The sequence below is a fragment of the Saccostrea cucullata genome, unplaced genomic scaffold (assembly GCF_032062105.1).
Source record: "Saccostrea cucullata isolate Sc308-1 unplaced genomic scaffold, CSIRO_AGI_Scuc_v1 ctg3103, whole genome shotgun sequence".
Taxonomy (NCBI): Eukaryota; Metazoa; Mollusca; class Bivalvia; order Ostreida; family Ostreidae; genus Saccostrea; species Saccostrea cuccullata.
Genome location: NW_026933911.1, coordinates 29419 through 51682, shown reverse-complemented (window position 1 = coordinate 51682; position 22264 = coordinate 29419). Strand labels below are relative to the sequence as shown.

The window sequence follows — 22264 nt, the reverse complement described above, 5'->3', positions numbered from 1 at the left end:
CCCTGAGCGAACCCGGAGCGGACCCAGAGAGCGAACCTGGGGTCCGCTCAGGGTTCGCTTTCTTTTAGGTTGTGTCTGGTCGGTACTGTAACATCAAACGGAGTGATACATTTTTTACGAAACTCATTGTGAAGTAGAGTCCCTGAAATGTTCTACTTTCCCATTTTCCGTTCGCTCACCGTTCGTTCACCGTTAGTTCAGCGTTCGTTCACCGTTGGTTCAGCGTGCGTTCACCGTTCGCTCTTCGTTCCGTTTACTTTGCGTTCACCTTGCCTTCACCGTTCACTCATCGTTCAGTCTTCATTGTCATTTGGAACTCCGAAGTGAAAGGATTTATCTTTTTGATGGTTGGGATTTACATGGCTTTTTTATTAAATAACTTAGATATCGTGTTTGAAAAATAATTATTTCATTGCAAAAATTATCTTTGATATTTATATTTCTATTATCATAATTCAGCTGTTACTAATTATTTCATGAATTTTCCCTGGAAAATAATTAATACACCCCTGCGAAATGATATTCATGATTTTAAGAACCTTTATGGGTTGTTCATAATTGTTCATGAATGGAGCTTAGAAGATTCTTAACAGGTTCATAAAAGTTGTTCATGAATAAAATTCATGAAACATTCATAATTCATAGTTCATGAATAAATGATGAACAAATATGAATATTGTTAATTTTCAGTTTTAAGAAAAAAACTTAATAGTTCAAGGTAATGAATGTTCATGAATTTTCATGAAGACTAAAAATGTAAAAATAATTGTCACAAACGATCTCCAGAAAACACTCATTACTCCCATTATACAACTTGAACTTTTGCATGTTGAACAAACCCCTGATTTAATTATGACATGCTTTTGTTTTGATTTTGAAAGTATTGGATCAGAGACAAGTAGGAGAACATAAGAGGTCAAAATCACTATTTTCTACTATCCAAATCGGTAACTTAGATTCTTCAAGATAATAAACCTGTGTTATGTACTGTCTAGAAGGGAGACTGTAACTAGGCCTAAATTATGATCGTAATTTCAAGAACACTGCATCAATATTGACAGTATATTTTTCTCATATTGAATTACTTATGTTTCATAAATTTAAAATGGCCAGCGTTATTAATATTGTGCTTTAAATTATCTCATTTTTCAGGACACAACTTTGTTCGACCGAATTTTCTCTATTTGTCAAACGTTTAACAAGTTGTGTGAAAATGAAACAGACTTATAGTCTAGGAAAAATTTCACGATCTTCGTAAAAATGTATCTTAGATTTATTTACAGCTAAAATATCATATCTCTTGTCCGTACTATTCTTGGGTTAACGCTTTATATTATGATGCAGTTATCACGTCACATTTTTCTGTCCATCGTCTGTAAATGATACATCACAGGCTGCATGGTTGTGAAGTATCTATGACATGACCCACATTCGTATTTTGTAGTCTATTCTCCTATACACTATATACTTATACAGAGCTCAGGGTACTCTGTTTGAGGGCGAATGGTTCCCAAAATTTATTTGTTGTCCTCATGATATGGAGGCGGCCATATTTGAAAATACGAAACTGTTGCCCTATAGGTATAATGTAAAAAATCCAATTTAATAAATGATTTTACTTTTATTAATTGAAAAAATTAATTTCAGTGAAAAAGCATTCAGATAGTATTTGTTATTTTTTGTTTAACAACAATTTTGGCAATTCGAAACTATTTCTTAAATAGCTCTGCATAACACTTTTTAAAAGGCGCAAAATTTGAAACGCGCGAGACGTTGGAAAGTGAATCGGTAGAGTGGGAGGATTATTAGCGTAAATCTAGTCATTCTTTGTCAACCTTTGAAGAAAATAACAGAATATGAAGAAAGAATATCCAGAGGATCAATTTACTTAATAACTGCAGATATTAATGGTGAGTTACAAAAAAAAAAAATGGAGGCAATCGCTGAATCTGAGATATTTGTCAAGATGTTACTGTTTATTTGTAAGAGTTCAGTTATGTCTTTTTTAATGAAAATTTTGTCAAACCGTGTTATGAGTAAGGATCCAACCAAATTGTATTACATTTAATAATTAAAGATTAAAAATTCCATCTTGTTTACCTCTAACATCTTGAACATGGCGGGCAAGGGAAACAGGCTAAACTCCCGCTCGGAATGCTTTAAAATATGGCAGTGCCTATGATGCAGAATGAAATGAAACAACTTTGCAAAAAAAAAAATAAGTCTTAAGATTTCACATTTATGAGAATTTTCAGAAAATCTTTGTTCTTGTAGGGAAAAGAGAAGCAGTTCACAGATGTATAAATCATAATGTTGATGAGTTGAGATCAGAAGATTAAAAAAAAAACTCTAGCTGCCAAAAAAAAATCCAGGATCTTGAAGAAAAACAAAAGAAAGGAATGAAAATATGAATCGTAATCGATCAAAGTATCCAAGTGATGAAATTATGAAAATTCCACAAGGAAAGCCAATAAGATTTTTTTTTTATTTGACCACCTCTTCTCAAAGTCCTTGAAAGCCCTTTTAGCTGATGCCCTAATTGCTGAACACATTTTTCTACGAGGCAGTGAGACTTGGATTAAAAACCATTCCATTTTAAGCATACACTTTGAAATACGCTGAATAAGGAACCCACACTCCTCTTGACCAAGCCAAGTAAGGTTAAGGATTCTGCAAAGAGTCGCGTTTGAATTAAAAATTTTCATAATTTTACTAGAAATGAACTACAAAATTTATTTTTTATCGATATCACTTATCAGAGTTGTTTACTCTGAACAAAGATTTTGTTACTATGATTGGAAAACAAAAAAATCGTGAAATCTTTCAAGATGCTATTAAAATATTTTCTTTTACAGTTTTTCGTTTTGCATATATTATTACATTTTTGTTTACAAAAATCAAGAACATTCATGAATAGTTCATGAACATTCCTAAATAACTTTTACAAATTATTCATGATTAGTTCATGAAAATGCATTGAACCTATTAATATCATTCATGAAGTTTTCTTGAAAGTTCAAGAATACAATTCATGAAATTTTCTTGAAAGTTCAAGAATTATTCTTGATCATTTTGCAGGCAATTAAAAAATCCAAGTTTGTTCATGAACAACAAATAATTCTTGAATATTCTTGAACTTGGTTTTCATGAATAAAATCCATGAAATCATGGGTGTCCAATTTTAACTTCATGGGATCTTCATGAACTATTCATGAGCTGATTCAAGAATATAATTCATGAACTTTTCTTCAAAGTTCAAGAATTATTCTTGATCATTTCGCAGGGGCATGAAGTACCTGCAAGTATGTAAAACAATGCTAAAATATTAAATTCAAAAAAGGGCAATGCACAAATGCTTCACGCCTTTTTTTATTATTATTTATTTATTCATTTCTTTATTTATCTATTTATTTCTCTTTTGTTTATCTATTGTTAAATTATATTTATTTTTGACATTTTAATTATAGAATAATCACAAGACGAAAGACCACCTTTAAACAATCGCTTAATGGTAGCTTAATGGTGACTTAATGGTGGCTTAAAGAAGTAAATTCCTTTAAGCCACCATTAAGCTGCAACTTACAGGTGCTGAATGTCCAAACTTCATTAAGCTACCATTAAGCCACCATTAAGCTGAGCTTTATGGTGACTTAATGGTCAACCCTCATAAGATTTTACGCATCTTACATAGACTCTTTGAACTAACTTTAAGTTATTTTAATATCATTTACGCAAAATCTATTCCAACTCATAATTCCGTCTTGATCATAACTTCCACGAGTTTTTTGTCAACATGCATAAACTTGATCACTAGGAACAAAGTTAGTTAATAGCCACACGGGCTGCTCGAGGTGTCTAATTTTTTTCCTAAAATCATTTACAGTGGTAATAAAACAAGACATCCTGTATCAGAACCGTATATTTTTTTTAAATATTTTATTATAAATAAATCATTATTACATGTACATGCATTGTTTTTATTTTTAGTGTATATGATTTTTAAAAATAAATAATTATTACACACCATGAGCAAGTCCTTGTGAAATATCTTAAATTTACAATACCAAAAATTAATTTGTTCTTAAAAAAATTCACTTTGCACTCGCACTTGGGCTCCGTTCGCGTTCTGCGTTCACTCATCGTTCACCTTTCACACATCGTTCACCAAGTTGCGTTCACCGTTCGCACATCGTTCACTCACCGTTCGCTCTGCGTTCGTTCAGCGTTCGTTCACCGTCCAGGTGGGAAAATAGAACGTTTCAGGGACTGTAGGCAAGTTATATTATACAAAATATATGTTTCTCCGAATGATTCAGCCAATGAAATTGCTTGATGCAAGTGAAATTACTTTATTACTTTATAGAATGGTATGATTATTTCAAATTATTACATGAAATGAGTCTTCTCAACAGTTGTTGAAAGAATAATTACCGATGGAAATCAATGTTCCGTTACAAAGCTAAAAAAACAATAAATCTGTACTTACCGGCACATGTTTTAAGTAAAAAGCATGTATTTGTGATCACTTTCAAATTTTGAAAACTGATTTCACAGAGACACACAAATCATTGGCAAAATGACCTTGGAAAAAGAAGGGAGAGTCATTGGAATGTTGTTCTCTGGATCACCCTGTACAACGTTTTGCTTACTCTTATTTTATTTTTTAATTGTCCTTGATATTTCTTTTAAAAATTCACAACCAATATCAAAATTCATTTTAACACATTTTTTCTATAGGCTGTGCGTTATTTTCAGCGCCAAATGATCACAATTTGAAAGCTTTGGACAAAATTGAACCAACTGAGTTTTGAGTTTACCATTTAGCGTTTCGTAAAACCGCGTAATGTTTTGTGTAAATTGTGCAGCGTATCGTTCAAACTGTTTAGAGATAGTGCAAGAAGCGAGTGCGTATGCAGCTTCCGTGGACTAGAAGTGTGATTCTAGAAACATGTAAATTCATTTGAATCTGGTAATTGATGTATTAAAGATGCCATATACACTGTTTGTAAAGGATACGGATATCTATCTAAATTGAAGAGTATAGATACCAGAGGAGATAAAAAAATTATTAAAGTGGTCCTCTCTGATTTTAATGAACATCTGTCACTGTTCTGCCCATGCACAAATCATGTTATTCAGGCGTTCATGTGCCATGCTCCGAGGAGTTCTGGTCTTAGAATAATTTTCAGAGTCTTCTATTTCTTACCACACAAATTAATTTTAATGGCAAGAATAGACCCTTTGTCAGAAATGACCAGATCTCAGAAATAGGATGGGTGGATAGGGATTGTATTTCATAGAATGAACATGGCTACCATCATAACAAGAGTCCTCTAGCTTTTACATAGTCAATCTTTCTTGTCATATGCAGTTAGATATTGACCTAATGTTTACATTTTGTCGTCATAAACATATATCAAAATATATTATATGCCCCATTCTGATCAAAATTTGTCCGTTGTTTGTCGTTGTCGTAGTCGTTGTCGTTGTCGTCGTTGTTGTAAACTTTTCACATTTTCATCTCAAGAACCACTGGGCCAATTTCAACCAAACTTTGCACAAAGTATTCTTGGGTAAAGGGAATTCAAGTTTGTTAAAATGAAGGGCCACACCGTTTTTCCAAGGGGAGATATTCATGAATTTTTTTTAAAATTATTGGCATTTTTAAAAAAGGGTGGAGTAAAAATGGCCGACCCCAGTTTTACATAGGAAGATATAGGTAAAATATTTTAAAATCTTCTTCTCCAGAACCACTGGGCCAGGAAAGATGAAACTCATTTGGAATCATCAACAGGTCGTGTAGATTCAAGTTTGTTCAAATCATGAACTCCGGGGCAAGTATGGGGCCAAAATGGCCGACCCCAGTTTTACATAGGAATATATATAAAAAAAATTTAAAAATCTTTTCCAAGTAGAATCACCCTCAGGTAGTGTAGATTTTTAAGTTTGTTCAAATCATAACCCCTGGGGCAAGGATGGGGCCAAAATGGCCGACCCAAGTTTTACATAGGAATATATAGGAAATATCTTTAAAAATCCTTCTCAATTACCACTGGGCCAGGAAAGATGAAGCTGATAGGAAAGCCATCCTTAGGTAGTGTAAACTCAATTTTTTTTTCAAATCATGACCACTGGCCCTGGGGAAAGGGTGGGGCCAAAATGGTGACCCGAGTTTAACATAGGGATACATAGGGAAACCTTTCAAAATCTTCTTTTCAAGTACTTCAAAGCTATGATTAGTGAAACCCGGGGTATTTATATGGAATCATCCTCAGGTAGTATAAATTCTAGTTTGTTCAAATGATGAACGCCTGGAAGGGGGAGGGGAGTAAATTCAAGCCCGATATGCTCAGGTGAGCGCTGTGGTCCCTGGGCCTCTTGCTTTAAAAAAATCTTTATTTTCAATGAATTGATTTCAAGATTTTCACAATCAGAAGCATATAATAATTAAAATCAGATCTTTAAAAAAGGTGTTAAAAATCTAAGTACATGTACGGTTTATCACAATATTGATCGCGTTATTTGACGATAACTTAATATTGTACGACTTACTATATTGCTTGTTTGCGGGCGATAATTAGTTCGTTCTGCATTCTATTACGTAAATTCCACTTTTTCATTTTATTTGGAATTTAATTAATAAATTAAGAAAAACCAAAAAGGGAAATGCTTATTTTACAAATAGCATTCCGGTAAAGCTTTCAAAATGAAATTTACACGATTCTAAACGCACGATCTCGCACAATTAAAAACGCACACGATTGAGTCTGATACACGAACGATCTCGCACGTTACACGAACGATCACTCACGATACACGAACGATTCTACACAATTGGTTTGTCAACAATAACGTTCCAGCCACTGTACAGACCCAGGCCAGGATGCATTGATGTTTGTTACTCCTGTAATAGATTTAGTTAAAGGCCGGGGGCGACCTAGATTTTTTGCCACCCTTTAAAATAGGCGGTGCTTATCTCCATCACTGTCAGTGCTGCTGATAAGAACTGCACTGAGCTGAGTCAGCTTTGTTTACAAATTACCCACAGTGGGAATTCCATTCCATTTTGTGTGTAAATATAAATAAAGAAATGAAATCTGTGCACTGCGAGTCTAATTATTCAAGTTTAATTAATTATAAAACATTTACTTATTAACACATTTATGCAGTTAATAAACAGAATAATGTTGTTGCAGATAATCACATGTCATTGGAATGAAAATGTGGACAGAGAATATACACATCTGTTTACATTTACATTTACACAAAAGTTTCAAACTAATAAATTAATGGAGTTTCATCCAAAGTTCATCTAAATTGGGATAATTACACACATGTCTTCTTCAAACAAAATTAATAAAATCACTTTCTTCTTTTAGCTTTGAACACACACTTCACATATCGCATCCACTATTTTTCCTAAAAGAAAAAGTTAATTTTTTGTAGTTCTTTTTACCCTTAGCACTTCTTGGCATACGGTGATTCGGTCTCCAAACAGATGTGTATTCTCTGTCCACATTTTCATTCCAATGACATACAGCCAAATTAGATCTTGCTCTGTACATGTCATCAGAAAATGATATTCTTATATCTTGGTATACATTCATGACATTGTTGAAGCTTTCAACATAAAAGGTATCGTGGCATAAAATGTAATCCTGTGGATGCTTATAAACAATAGAATTTTTTATGACCCCTAGCAACAACTTTTCGGCACACGGGTTAGAAATAACTTTTCGAGATATTTCATAGTTTGAATCCATTTGGCACCTGGAGGATGAATGACAATTTGAGTGATTGTTTTTGTAATGTTCTACTATGTTCAATAGAAGTGTTTGAAGTTTTGAGGTATCTTCATCACAGTTTCTAATGGCCCAGTGAAAGTGAGTGCACACAGGCTCCACTTTGTCATCAAGTTGAGATGACCAGGTTTTCCCCTCAAGATATGCTGGGACAGAAGATACTTTTTTTCAAAGAAGATTTAACTGATTTTACCGCATGTCTGGTGTCATTTTGATTTGTAGACTCACATTCCTCACGAATATATTTATAAATTGACAGATTCCTGTCATGAGTATGAATTCCTACAGTAACATTTTGATCTTTCAAATGCTGGTATATTCTTTCTGTTCCGAGTTTTTCATGCCGTTGTGACACTTGATCATCAGATTTCGTTACGTGTTGACATGATAAAACTTTGTGTGTGTTGTCCCCAATAGCCACTACGCTGGAATCTTTAGCATTTTTGCGCCAACCATGCCGTGCATCAGTCATTATATCTATACTCTCAAGCTCCTCATAAGATGCCACTTCCTTCAGAGTTGCCGTGTAGATTGAGTCTTCATACTCCTTTTGAATGTGTTCCTTTCAAATTGATTGATTGAAAAACTTTTGCCGATCCTGTTTTGATATTTTTCCAATACCTGCTCCATCGGCAAATCTAGTGTAGTACGTGTGATGGAAGCATCCCGCTGCATAATAAAGAATGGTTGACGCAGTTATTTACCAAATATTCATTGTTAGGCAAATAAGGAGATGATGACCACAGAAATGTATGCCTACACCCCTCTTCCTCGCATTGAAATTTGGTGTCATCACATGCCCTCTCTGATGCTTGTTCTTCATTTTTAAATTCCCAGTACAATTTTGACTGTGGTATTCTGCAATTTCCACCAGTCTCCTCAAAGAATCTTCAGCACACAAGAAGAGTTTTTGATTCACATCCTTTTTCTGAACTTTAATGTAAGGACTAGGTGCTGGAGATTTTTCTTGGGCAGACTGTGGAACATCACCTTGGATGTGTTCCTCATTTCTTTTCTCAGTCCAAAGAGAAAAGAGATATTCAATGCCTTGCAGATTACCAACATGTTTGTTCAGTTTGCTCTCTAATTCAGTCCTTAGTTTTTGTAAATTTTCCAATACACTGATTTTCTTATTTTCATCTCCTGATAATTCAATTCTGAAACTTGGTGTTCTCTTTCGTTTTTTTGGTGGACTAGACATATTCACTTTCATTCGCTGTGGTTGTTTTGAACTTTTTGGTTTTTACAAATGTACAAGATACGAATTCTGGGAATATACTATTATTCTTGAAAAAGGGGGTGTTTGTTTACAAACATGCATATAATTTTTTTTAACTCGACAAATGATGCTGAATTGCATATATGAACACTTTATATAAAGCCTGTATTTCTTTTTCAACATAAATTAAAAGAAATTAATTTTTAGATTTCTACATCCAAGAAGCTGCATATCTGCAATCTTAACACCCCTCACATGAAAATGGTCAGACTTGACACCTAATCCTATCTGTAGTTAGCACTTCCCCGCCAAAATCCTGATCTAGCATCTGACAATGACATAATCTGACCTTTCGCTGCAGAGTTACAGAGGCACATTAGGGTTATCTAATAAAATTCTTCTTAAAATTTATCTATCTTAAAATATTTTAATTAAAAATAATGATAATGTAGAGCTCCTAAAATATTATGATACATTTGTGCAGCTCTTAATTCACAAATATGTGGTGTGCTTCTCTTTCTTCGTGTAAGTATTCAATGTATCCTGAGTGTATGGTCCTTTGGAAATGATTGGGCTTTCCAGTGTTCCAAGTATAATGTGAAGCCATCTTGGTATTTGCTGACTACAACATGGAGAGAACAGAAGACAAATCTATTTTAGCAATTGAAGTTACAGAAACTCAGAGAGAATCAATACGCCATCTTTTTGCACACCATGAGTGGGATTTCAATGAGGTTCCAATCAACGTACAATGTAAACCAGGTCCAAGAGGAGCAAAACAATGAAGAAGTTGCTGATTACGTTATAAATCAGAATGATGAAGAAGACGAATGTGTTAGAGGATCCGGAGCCGCCAAACAGAAGCAATTCTCAAAGGAGAAAGGACAAATACAAAAGATTCTGGACAATGTTGTTCCATAGAAATGTGTGGAAGGATCCGAGATACATTCAGCGGAAAAGGAATGCCCTAAGACAGGATCCGCGCAGAAAAAATTACATTTATCACAGGAGGGACCTTATGCCAAAATGTGTTGTGAGCACTATAAGACATTGGCTACCAAATCTTATTGATCAGCCATACATGGGACATATGTGGGAGTGATTGGGCTCAAACCCATGTTAAAAATATTCTTTTGACTTGTGAATTTTTTATTTATATATAATCAAATGACTGGAATATACTGGAAATATTAAGTGTGCTAATTATTACTTGTTCACCTAAGGTTTGTATAAAAAAAATTAATTCTGTTAATGTATATTTATTTTCAAAACCTGTTTACTTACTGTTCAAAATAAAAATCCGCCTACTTTGGCAATCACTGAGAAGAAATTCAAAATTCAGTGCAGCTTCAGAACTTTATTCCTAAATTTCTCAAGATATAATTTTTTTTCAACTATGAAAGATGGACACATTATTCACCATCAAGGTGGCTGCTTCCATGCCAAAAATAAGAATTTAAAATGATTATAAAAAACATATTTTCTCAAAAATGCTTCTCAGATCTGAAAGCTGCATAGAAAGTTGAATTTCCCCAACATTTTGAGATTGGCTGCCTTTTATATCCGGGCCCCGGTCTTTAAGTAGCAGTTATAATTATCAAAAACTACTTATTGATTATTACTTACATTGTAGCATTCTCAAATTGATTTAAATCACATGCATTTTCTATGTAGTGTGTGTGTGGTGGTGGGGGGGGGGGGGCAGGTGCATTATCTAATATCAACATAACTGTGGAGGACATTACTTGCAATGTCACAGATTCAATGTTGTATATTCAACAACAAATTGCAAATACATATGGAAAATTCATGATATATATCATTCAAGATTAGATTAATTAACAAAAATGAATATTGGACTAAAATTATTTTAAAATTTTTTCAATATTCACAATTATATCTTCAGATCAATCTCCTTTTCAATTTTTATTTACATTTGAATTTATTTTTCTTGTACATGCACTACTCTTGTGTGACAATGCACTGATGTATTCTAACAGGTACTTGATTTAAAATGAATACTCAGTAAATGGATAAGCCACATTTTTTTTCGAAGGGGAGGTTAATCTTCATGGCATGCATAAATCATTAAAAAACGTTTAAACAATTAATACACAACTACAGTACGATAATTATGGAACAGGAGTTGTTAAAGGATGTGTGAAAAACCTTTTAATTCAAAACAAGTATAAAGAAATTACGATGTTTTAGTAAATTTTTACCAACCCCATCGAACGAAAATGATACAAGAGGCCTGGAAAAAGTCAATATATTCCTACCATCGTGGTCACATACAGCTTGTACGTTGATACTGTGGCATCATTTCCTATTTACGAAGGAACTTTCGTCATGTGATAGGGCCTGGATCCGTACATGAGTCCCATCGATGCATCCGACTACATTGGGGAAACATGCTAGCCTGAAAAACCCAGTTTTGATGCTTGATTCTGTTGTTGCGTCAGGCCAACGAATAAATGTGTTAGCTTTCATAACCAGTGCTTTGGTGACTTTCTTCCTGGTGCGTGATACTGTGCTTTTGTCAAACCGTGTTAAAATTTGAATAACCTGTATATTTTTTGTATATCTGGACAGACTCTTTAATCAGCGTTTTACTTTAAGCATGCAATATATATACACGATGTTTTCAAAGAACTGTGTCGATTTTATTTCACTTGAACTTTTATAACAAATTTTCAACTTGAGATTATTTTTTTTACAGTTATGTAGTGTGTGTTTTGTATTTCTCTAAATGTACCTAGAGTGTTCCCGACAACCTGCAAAAAACAGCCACTTCCAAGGTAGCGCAAGGTAGTCATTACTTGACGCTGGACGCTAATTGCAAGGTTCCTATTGGTGGCTCTTTTCAAGTCATTTTTGATAAAATGTACATCAGGAAAAAATATTTTAATGAATGCTACTTTACTAGACCAAATGTTCTTAAATTTCTCAACTGATGACAAAACAAGATGCTATATCACTTAAAAAACTCTGTATGTTTATATTAAAAATATATGATTTAGTCTGTCCTCTATAATTGTTTTCCTCTCATTTCATTATAACGTGTTTTTTCCTCCCCTTGTTCCTTTTTTCCCATTATTTTTTCTCCTCATTTTCTTCTTCTCCAATTTTATTGTCTTATTATGTATAATTTCATATACTTATAACTCTGACCAGAATGTATATATGCTGTAAATATTTATCATTGTCCTCATGTACCATGTATTTTAAAGGGTTTTGAGAGAATAAATGAACTTGAACTTGAACTTGGGAAAATCTTATAATCATTGTCAATGAATATACAGAAGAGGGATCATTAATAAAAATACAAGAAATAATATGGTAAAGCCATTTTGTATAATTATGATTTCAATTTTGACTTTTATTAGCAAAACAGTTAAGAACTACCTGAGATCAGATTGATGCAGTTTCCTCCAAACAAACCCTACATTTACACAAACTGCATGTGATATGATATTTGATTAAACAGGGGGTATATCAATAGAATGTAATATGTCACAACTGTATCCCGTCAAATTAAATATTTCTTTTGAAGTTAATCTAAAACTCCTTATATTGCTATTTAAGCAGAACATTTTTACTTCATAAATAATATTTGTACAGAACAAAACTTTTTTTCAAATACAAAATTCATTCATAAAATTATGTTTAGCCATTAAAATAATTATCAAATTGAAGGTGTTTCTTTTCGCAAATTAGCAAAGCATTTGAAATTGAAATAATTATCCCCATGCATTGGCTTTGTCTTATTAACCATGGAATGAATAGAAGAGTTGATTTGTTTTGATTGCAATTTACACCTGTGATCTTGAGGAAAATTATCTCTTATCAACAAGAGAGAACTTAATTAATGACACACTTTCCTTTCCTTTTTTCTTGACACACATATTCTGCATTCTGCATTGAACAAGGAACAAACTTAAGATTTAGATATAATAAGTGTGTATTTTATAGCTGAATAGACCTAAGAAGGAAGGTGCATAATTCAAATGAACATGAAAAACAAATTATATAATAAATAGAAAGAAACAAGATTAACTTTAATCTGTAAAATTGAAGGATTGAGGATTTCTTTTACAATAAAGAAGGATATGGAAATAACGAACAGTATTCAATTTAAACGTCCATTAAACAAATATACAAAATAAGAGCAGAGCAAACACGGACCTCCGAAACATCAGAGGTGGGATCAGGTGCCATGGAGGAGTGAGCATCCCCTGCCGACCGGTCACACCCGCCGAGTGCTCGTTGTCATAATCAGGAAATAACGGTGAGAATCCGTGGTCAATTCAGTGTATAAATAATGGACTAACAATTGGTATGAAAAACGTCAGTCAGCATTTCATTCAATGATAAATTGTATTTGCTGACAAGGTCATTGTATCGACCATAGAATTTACGAAATGATGACTTTAAACGAGACTGTTGATATTCTTGTTTCATCAACTTGCTTGTCAATAATTTACCTCGTTTAAGAAATTGTTCATATGTAGAGCATGCTCTTGCGTATCGAATCAACTGAGATATAAAAAAGCACAGTAAACTGTGGAGTAATGGTGACAATATATCATTTAAAAACCTGTACATGTGTATCATATAAAGTAATTGAATGTATATGATAAAGTAATTGAAATTACATGGTATTTATTCAGTGTAATTAATTAATTTACAATTACATGTAATTCTAAAAATGTTCAATTACAAATTACTTGCAATTACTTCAAAAAATGTAATTAATTACAGCCAATTACAATTACTTTTTTTCAATTACCCCATCCCTGTTCTTAATCTACCGACCGTAGGTGGATTAAATTTAACACAGAATTAGGGTAGAGTGGTGTAATTTCGACCGATTTTTTTTTTATACTTTAGATTTGTTAAAGTATGTCACTGTTATGTTATGCTACAACTTTGTTTGGATCCTTTCACCTTCGAAATACGTTTTATCTTTCAGATTACATCGATTTTCTATATATTTTGGGGCATAATATGAAATAAATGCGTTTGATTTACCAGATATGTTTGTTGGGTAATTTCGACCGCACACGGGTTATTTTCGACCGAAGGGGTCAATACATCGGAAATAATTGGCGTCAGCTCTAATACGGTACACAAAATATATGAATTTAAATTTTCCTGCCGTATAACATAAAAGATTGAGTAAAATTACTGACAAAAAAATGACAATTTTCAAAATAAACCTTATTTGAAGGCACCAAGTGCATCAGATGTCAATGACGCCCATTTGCAAATTAGTTAAGACACGCTACAAATAAATAGACATCTAAACCAAATGTGAATAAACAAATGATTTTTCAATATTGTAGTGCTAGTTTCTACCAGGTTTTTATGTACATAAAACTTATATCCTATATTTTCCTGAAGGTCATTATTTCCTTCTGGTGACAGATAGTAAATAGCGTTATTCAAAACTGGTCGAAGTTACCCACTGACGCCGTATTAATGTCTGGATAACTTCGATTGATATCTGTTCATCTGATTTGCAACTTTATTTGTAAAAACCGCATACTATAAATTAAAAGGGTATTAATTTCCTTTTCAAAATAATATTTGATGAATGTTACCCCAAGTATATCCATTGATTGTCTTTCCATACAAGATTTTCCAGAGTAAATAGTTCGCCGTTGTTGCAAAAAATATACTCGTCTGTAATTTTTCGGATGATAAAGCCTTTTCTTTGATGTTATTTTCCAATAACGATCTTAATAACGCTCATGATTATAAAATTATTTTGGACAAAATATATTAAAAATGTGTTTTCTTTCTGCATAATATAAATGCACACACAAACACAATTATGCACCATAAACAAATTATGTTAAGGTATTTTTTAACGAAATTAACCAGGTGGTCGAAATTACACCACCCTACAAATTAATTATTGCACTGTTTGAGGCTATCAAGTGACTATTAATTATAATTGAATATTTCCGTTTTTATAAAAAATATGGAAATATTCAAATATACGTAATAGTCACTTGAAAGCCTCAATTAATGCAATAATTAATTCGATCACTATACACCCCTGTCAGTACTGTACATACACTTGTGTATATGTACAAATAAAAAAACATTTTGGTTTGTTTCTTTCCGTATTCAAGATTCTATTATGGCTTTCATTCAAACCTTCAACTTCTAAGGGATTTAAGTTGTACCTTTTGAGAACTAAGTGGAAAGCATAAATATTCCTGTATTTGTTAGGGAGACGACCGTTTACTCTCGAAAGAGGGGGGGGGGATCTCGAAAAGGTTAAAAATAAATATGTCCAAAACTGGATTATAAATAAAAAATCTGCCCCAGACAAGTGATCTCCTCCTATGAATTAGAGGGTTTTTTGCTGCTTGTCAGACATTTTTCAGTGAAGAGAAAAATAAATAAGCTGTCCTGTATCTCACTGGAAATAAATACAAGTCTGTCCTTCACCGACATGAAAATGAATTAAAAAATTAACTTGCCAACCTCCCTCCCTTCAAAATAAAATGATGGTCCCCTTTCCTGTTTTGAATCAATTAGAGTAGTCTTTAATCTCTTTTTTAGTCACTGCCATTAAGAAACAAATTAACACAATGTACATGCTGGAAATAAAATCTTGATGGACATTGACACCCACCACACAAAATAAATGCAAGGTAAGATTTTCAAATCTAAATAGTCTTTTCAAAACCTATATAGTAAGTACTTGTACATGAAAAATTCAAAGCATTATTTAACAAAGAAAATTTATTTCAAAAACAGCTTTTAAAATTCATAGGTAGATTGTAAAAGGAATACTGAGCATATGCAAATCATTTTCATTACTTCATGTTCTTGCGGATGAAATAAATTCTGAAAATAATGTGTGAGAAAATCAGGATGTACATGTAAACCTACAATTATTGAGATTAAGTTAATGGTTATTATTATATAGTCTATTAATAGTCCCTATATAATCTATACAAATGCAAACAGTTCATAAAACTACATATTCACCAGATTTGAGGCCGTATTCACAGGCTTAGAAATATACACGGAGAAACGTGCGTTAACCTGACGTCACAATGAGAATACAGCGACGTTAGTAAAATGCAATACTATAGGACAGCGAGACATTTGAATATTGAGTATATTTTGGTTGCTTCCAAACATGTTAAGTGTAAATATAAGAACTGTTTTAAGTTAAGTGTGAATTATTGTTGTGTGTGAATCACACAGACTTGCACATAGGCATATTTTTCATGAAGCGCTAGCGCGCTCCATAAAATATGCCTAGGTGACAATTCTGTGTGATTCATACACCAATAACTCACACAAAACTAAAAAAACATTCCTGAAATATTTACATTACATACATTTTTTGCATATGAGATGAATGGAATTCTATTGCATTCAAAACAACATAACACAGACAGGGTACCAAGAGGTTAAAACATCCGTTTTAGTTTGACGTCATTTTAATTGTTGAACGCCGAGGAAAGGCAACGTCACAAGCGAAAATCAAAAAATCATGTTCAAATTGATCAGAAGCTGTTACATGTACGTTAGCTGATCCATTAAATGTAGCTTACACGAATGATAATACATAAGTTTTTAATTAGACATCACATTTGCAACTAAGGTAAAAAGTTTTAAAAAATGTAAACGCGCGCTATTCAATTTGTTTGCACACACCGTAGCAGTTATAAAACTATATAAAAATGTTTACAATTCTATCGTTATATTTTCTTATTTTGCCAGGGATATTGCATGGTTTATAGTTAATATGGAGCATACCATTTTCCTTAAATGATGGATTAACTTGCTGTCTGAATGAATCCATTGATTCAATTCTTTGGGAGTAGCTGCAACGCATTACATATGCAATGAGAATACTAAATGAAATACATTGTAGAATAAAAAGACATTACGTTTGACAAAACAACTCATAATAAATTATACTTTATACTGCATTGAATTTATGAAATTCATTTTAAAGGTAAATGGAAACAAAATTATGTTACAAAAACTTTTCTAGGAAATCAAAGCTCTGACATTTACAAGAACAAGTATTTAGAATATGAGAAAAAAAATTCTTTCATCTTTACCAAAATGTAGAATTGATATAATCACACATGCATGATTAAAAATGTGAAATGCTTTAGCAGTATACATACCCTCTGGAGAAATGGAAGCTAGAAATTTTTATTTATTCATCCTCGAACCTGGAACTCTTGAAAGCTACATCAATCAAAGTATTATAGTATTATCAGATAATTAAAAAAAATAATCATCTGTGAATTACAGAATTTAATTAACTTCACGTGAAATCAAACTAAAAAAAATAAAGATTTTATTCCCCATTGATTTAGAAATTCTATAAATTTACAACCTTAGAACTAAAATAGAGGTTTTATGTTTTCAACGTCAGGAAACAAATCATTTTTTTTAATATTATGTAGCATGTTTGTATACAAAAGACAGTAATATTACATGTTTAGTAAATCATTATCAACTCATTGAATTAAACAATGATATTTCAAATGTACTTCAATTTAAATTTGTATTACTGTTGATCCCCCTTAATACACATATTTGTCTGAAAGAAAATAAGCGAACTGACAAGAACTCTGTACCATATATTCAGTACAATTACATTTTTAAAATTCTAATAAAAATGTGTGCAACTTTGCATGGGGATTTTGGGATTGGGGGAGGGGGATGCTTACAAAAAATTACACTGCACTGCATTAGTTTTCCACTGACTGTGATTATGTGATAATACATGTACACACTCGCGATCCGTTTTTTACTTAAATGTTAACAAAAAATAACTAGATATTGAACGTACATGCACATACATAGCTGGTCTAAATATACTGCAGTGATGAATCTAGAGGGCTGATGCTGATTGTCTCAGTGTTCCATCCCTCCCCGAAATAATGTCCTCATATTCTTGTAATAGCCTTTATCAAATCCCTATTTTCTGTGGCTAGGAAGAAGCATAATTAGTTTATACTTGAAAAGCTTAAATCCAAAACTAGTCCCAAGACCAATCATGATTTTGCTATTAAGAAGATTTTTTTTTAAGAATTTTCCTATAGATTTCTATGTTAAACTTTGGTCAACCATTTTGGCCCCGCCCTACACCTGGGGGTCATGATTTGAAGAAACTTAAATCTACACTACCCGAGGATTCTTCCACAAAAATATGATAACATTTTGGCTCTGCTATTTTTGAGAAGAAGATTTTTTATGAATTTTCCTATATATTAAATGTAAAACTTTAGTAGGCCATTTTAGCCCTGCTCTACCCTTGGAGTTCATGATTTGAACAAACTTGAATCTACACTATCTGAGGATGCCTCGATATAAATATGATCAATCATGGCCTTGCTAATCTTGAGAAGAACTTTTTAAAAAGAATTTTCCTACATATTTCTATGTAAAACTTTGATCCACCATTTTGGCCCCGCCCTACCCCTAAGGTTCATGATTTGAACAAACTTGAATCTACACTACCTGAGGATGCTTTCATATAAATATGATCAATTATGGCTTTGTTATTCTTGAGGAGAATATTTTAAAAGAATTTTCATATACATTTCTACGTAAAACTTTGGTCAGCCTTTTTGTTCCCACCCTACCCCTGGGGGTCATGATTTGAACAAATTTGAATCTACACTTCCTGAGGATGCTTCCATATAAACATGATCAATAATGGCTTTGCTATTCTTGAGAAGATTGTAAAAGAATTTTCCCAATATTTAATGTAAAATTTTGGTCGGACATTTTGGCCCCGCCCTACCCCTGGGGTTCATGATTTGAAAAAAAAACTTGAATCTACACTACCAGAGGATTCTTCCACATAAAAATGAAATAATAATGGCTTTGCTATTCTTGAGAAGAAGATTTTAAAGAAATTTCCTATATATTTCTATGTAAAACTTTGGTCAGCCATATTGGCCCTGTCCTACCCTTGGGTTTCATGATTTGAACAAACGTGAATTTACACTACCTGAGGATGTTTCTCCAGAAGTTTCATCTTTCCTGGCACAGTGGTTATTGAGAAGAAGATTTTTAAAACATGCCCCCAAATTTTTATTAATTCCCAATTATCTCATCTTGAATGAGGGTGTGGCCCTTCATTTGAACAAACTTTAATTCCCTTTACCTAAGGATACTTTGTGGAAAGTTTAGTTGAAATTGGCCCAGCGGTTCTTGAGAAGTCGAAAATGTAAAAAGTTTACAGACAGACGGACAGACGCACAGACAGACAGACGGAAGCCGGACAAATTGTGATCAGAAAAGCTTACTTGAGCCTTAGGCTCAGGTGAGCTTAAAACCATCCACTACTTCTGAAAATTCATTTATTTTGTTGCATGCTCGTAAAGCATGCATAAAAACAGGACAGTCAAATGACTGGATATTATGTCCAAACAAAATCATTTGAAGGTTATAATATTTATGTAAATATGTAAGTACCCAAGCCAGTTGTTTCCAAATCAAAATAAACAGGTTAAAGTGTTTCTCGACTGAAGATAACTCTTTGTGTGTCTGACCGAATGCATGGGTCTGGAATACTGGCAAGAATTGTATCAGTTTGCTGGCATTATCCAATCTCAGATGAATATGTGGGGCCTTCCTACTTTTCTTTACAGGCAATCCTCTGTATTCTAAAAATGAAACATGCATTTAATTGCAATACACTGTACATTAGATTTTTCATATGACAAAATTTAAGAAATGAATCTAATTTTTGAGAATTCACAAAGTATATGAAATACAATGCTTCACCGCTTTCACGCATGCATATTTTCAAAATATACATATACATTATTTTTCTGCACTCTGCTACTAATTTATGTCATCCAGCAATCATTTTTGAAGGTGAACAGTTTGCATTATTACCTAACCTACTGAATAAATTGTAATTGTAAATTGTAATAAGGCATTTTGAACTGTTTCACGATTTATTCTATGTTTCTGTGTGATCATGAAACAGTCGAAGTGTTGACCAGGCCACAGAATGAACTGTTGCCTGGTGAAAGCGTCATCATGGTATTCAAGTGTTTTGATGATCACGAAAGTATTACTTTAAAATATTTAATATCAATTTAATCTTTATATTATGTATTCATCTAATTCATAGATTGATTGATTGATTGAATATTGTTTATTGTCCCTAACCAAAATATTTCACTGATATGGAGACGTCACCATTGCCGGTGAAGGGCTGCAAATTTAGGCCTATGCTCGGCACTCACGGCCTTTGAGCTGCGAGGGAGGGATCTTTATCGAGCCACACCTGCTGTGACACGGGGCCTCGGTTTATACGGTCTCATCCGAAGGACCGCCCCATTTAGTCGCCTTTTACGACAAACAAAGGGGTACTAAGGACCTTTTCTAACCCGGATCTCCAAGGGGGCTAATTCATAGACAATTATGTGAATAAACAGTTGTCAAAACTCTTTATTGATTGTTTTTGTGTTTTATTCCAGTTTAATTAATTATATAGTAGGTTAGGTAATAAAACACTTATTCAATGACTACTCGGTGAAACAGCCAAACTGTTGTCCCTCACTAGTGGGGAAGACTTGTAAAAATGTTGCCCTCGTTATTTCGCCTCGGGCAACAGTTTTCCAGGTCTTCCCCACTACCTCGGGACAACATAATAACTGTTTACCTCGTAATCATTAGATAAGTGTATACTTAATATAGACTTAACATCAAGTGTGGTACAAGGCTATAAGAAATTGGTGACAAATTTAGTAACCATGGTTCCTTAAAAGTTTGATTGGAACCTAAAACTTCTTTATAAATCCTCAAAATTTTAAATTGACTTGGCAATTATCAAATTCCAGAAATAAAAAAAAAACATTTCAACATTTTTATATGCTTGTGTTATGAATAAGACCTAGCACTATCAAATTTGGCTAATTTGTGCATCTTGGGTAAAGGGTGTGTCGTGACTATTTCAAGGTCATTGTGTACTTTAATGAAAGTGAAATTTATAAAGATGTAATTGATTACCTTAATGTATTCTAATTGAGAATGTTACATCAAATTACCTCTGGGATTTCAGATTCATTCTCCTTCTTTTTGCCTTCACAGTGTTGGCAATGGCTTTTCGCTTTCGGTGCTGTAAATTTCTCAGAACAGCTAATTTAATGAGTTATGGTGCCAGATAAGCCTGCTCTCATGTTAATCTGTAATAACATTAGATAATAAAAGACATGACTTAAACTACAAAAACAAGAAATTAATAGAAAGGAGGGAAATCTGGAAAGGTACTTAATAGCTGTTGTAAATTTAGTTTAAATTCACAAGATGTGTGTAAAGTCATGTAAGCCAATGCCAAAGACTGAACTTATGTTGTTAAATTACATGCAGAAATGACAAAGTTTTGACAAAAATGATATTTATAAACAATCTTCCTGAAAAGATTTTGTTACCTTGGCTACAAAAGAGTGTCCAATGTTCTTTTGTGCTTCTCCTGCAGCAACCCAATACTACAGACTCGCTGAACCACTGAAATGGCATCGCTTGGGAGCTTTGGAGGCAATGGTCATGTTAAGTGACTCATTAGCTTGCGTTGACCCCAAGTGAGCTAGTTTCTTGCTGATGCCTTTATATCTAGTAAAAGGATCTAACAAGTCAAAAAGACACTTTCCTTAGGGTATTGGGATTTTTGCGATGGATACAACAAGCTTCACATGAAGAATGATCCGCAAACGGATGTTTATACATGGCATCAAGACCAGGGAAAATCCCTTCCTCATAGCCAACATTTTGAGCAACCATATCGTTCCAACACTTTTGAATGTATTTTATAACTTAAGTGGTGTACCTTTTGCAAACCGTACAAATGATTCGCAATATTTTTTAGACATAGTTTCTGTATGACTGTTTTTCTATGTTTGGGTCAACCTCATGTCGTAGACGTGATATGGTATCTGCATCATCATCGCCAATAATGGTTGCAACTCTCACACCACTTCCTTTCACTTTCTTCATCACTACAACTACCATATCCTGTTCCATGGCTTTGGAACTTCCTAAAATTAACAAAGATTTTGTTAATCAAATGTTTGAGGCTTACATATGTGTCTAAAAATGTTAAAAAATTATTGCATGTGTACCTAAAAAAAACTGAGCTTCATATAATAGTGGCTTTTACGTATCTTAATTTTTTTTGTCATATTTATCCGGATTTAGGTGTCTGTACGTTTGAGTAAAATACAAAATAAGA

At 33.1% G+C, this 22264-nt stretch overlaps 1 pseudogene; it reads right to left on the bottom strand.

The window, feature by feature from the left end:
- Positions 1-21074: 21074 nt before the first annotated feature.
- On the bottom strand, positions 21075-22056 carry LOC134239640 (uncharacterized; annotated as a pseudogene).
- Between the last annotated feature and the right edge of the window lie 208 nt (positions 22057-22264).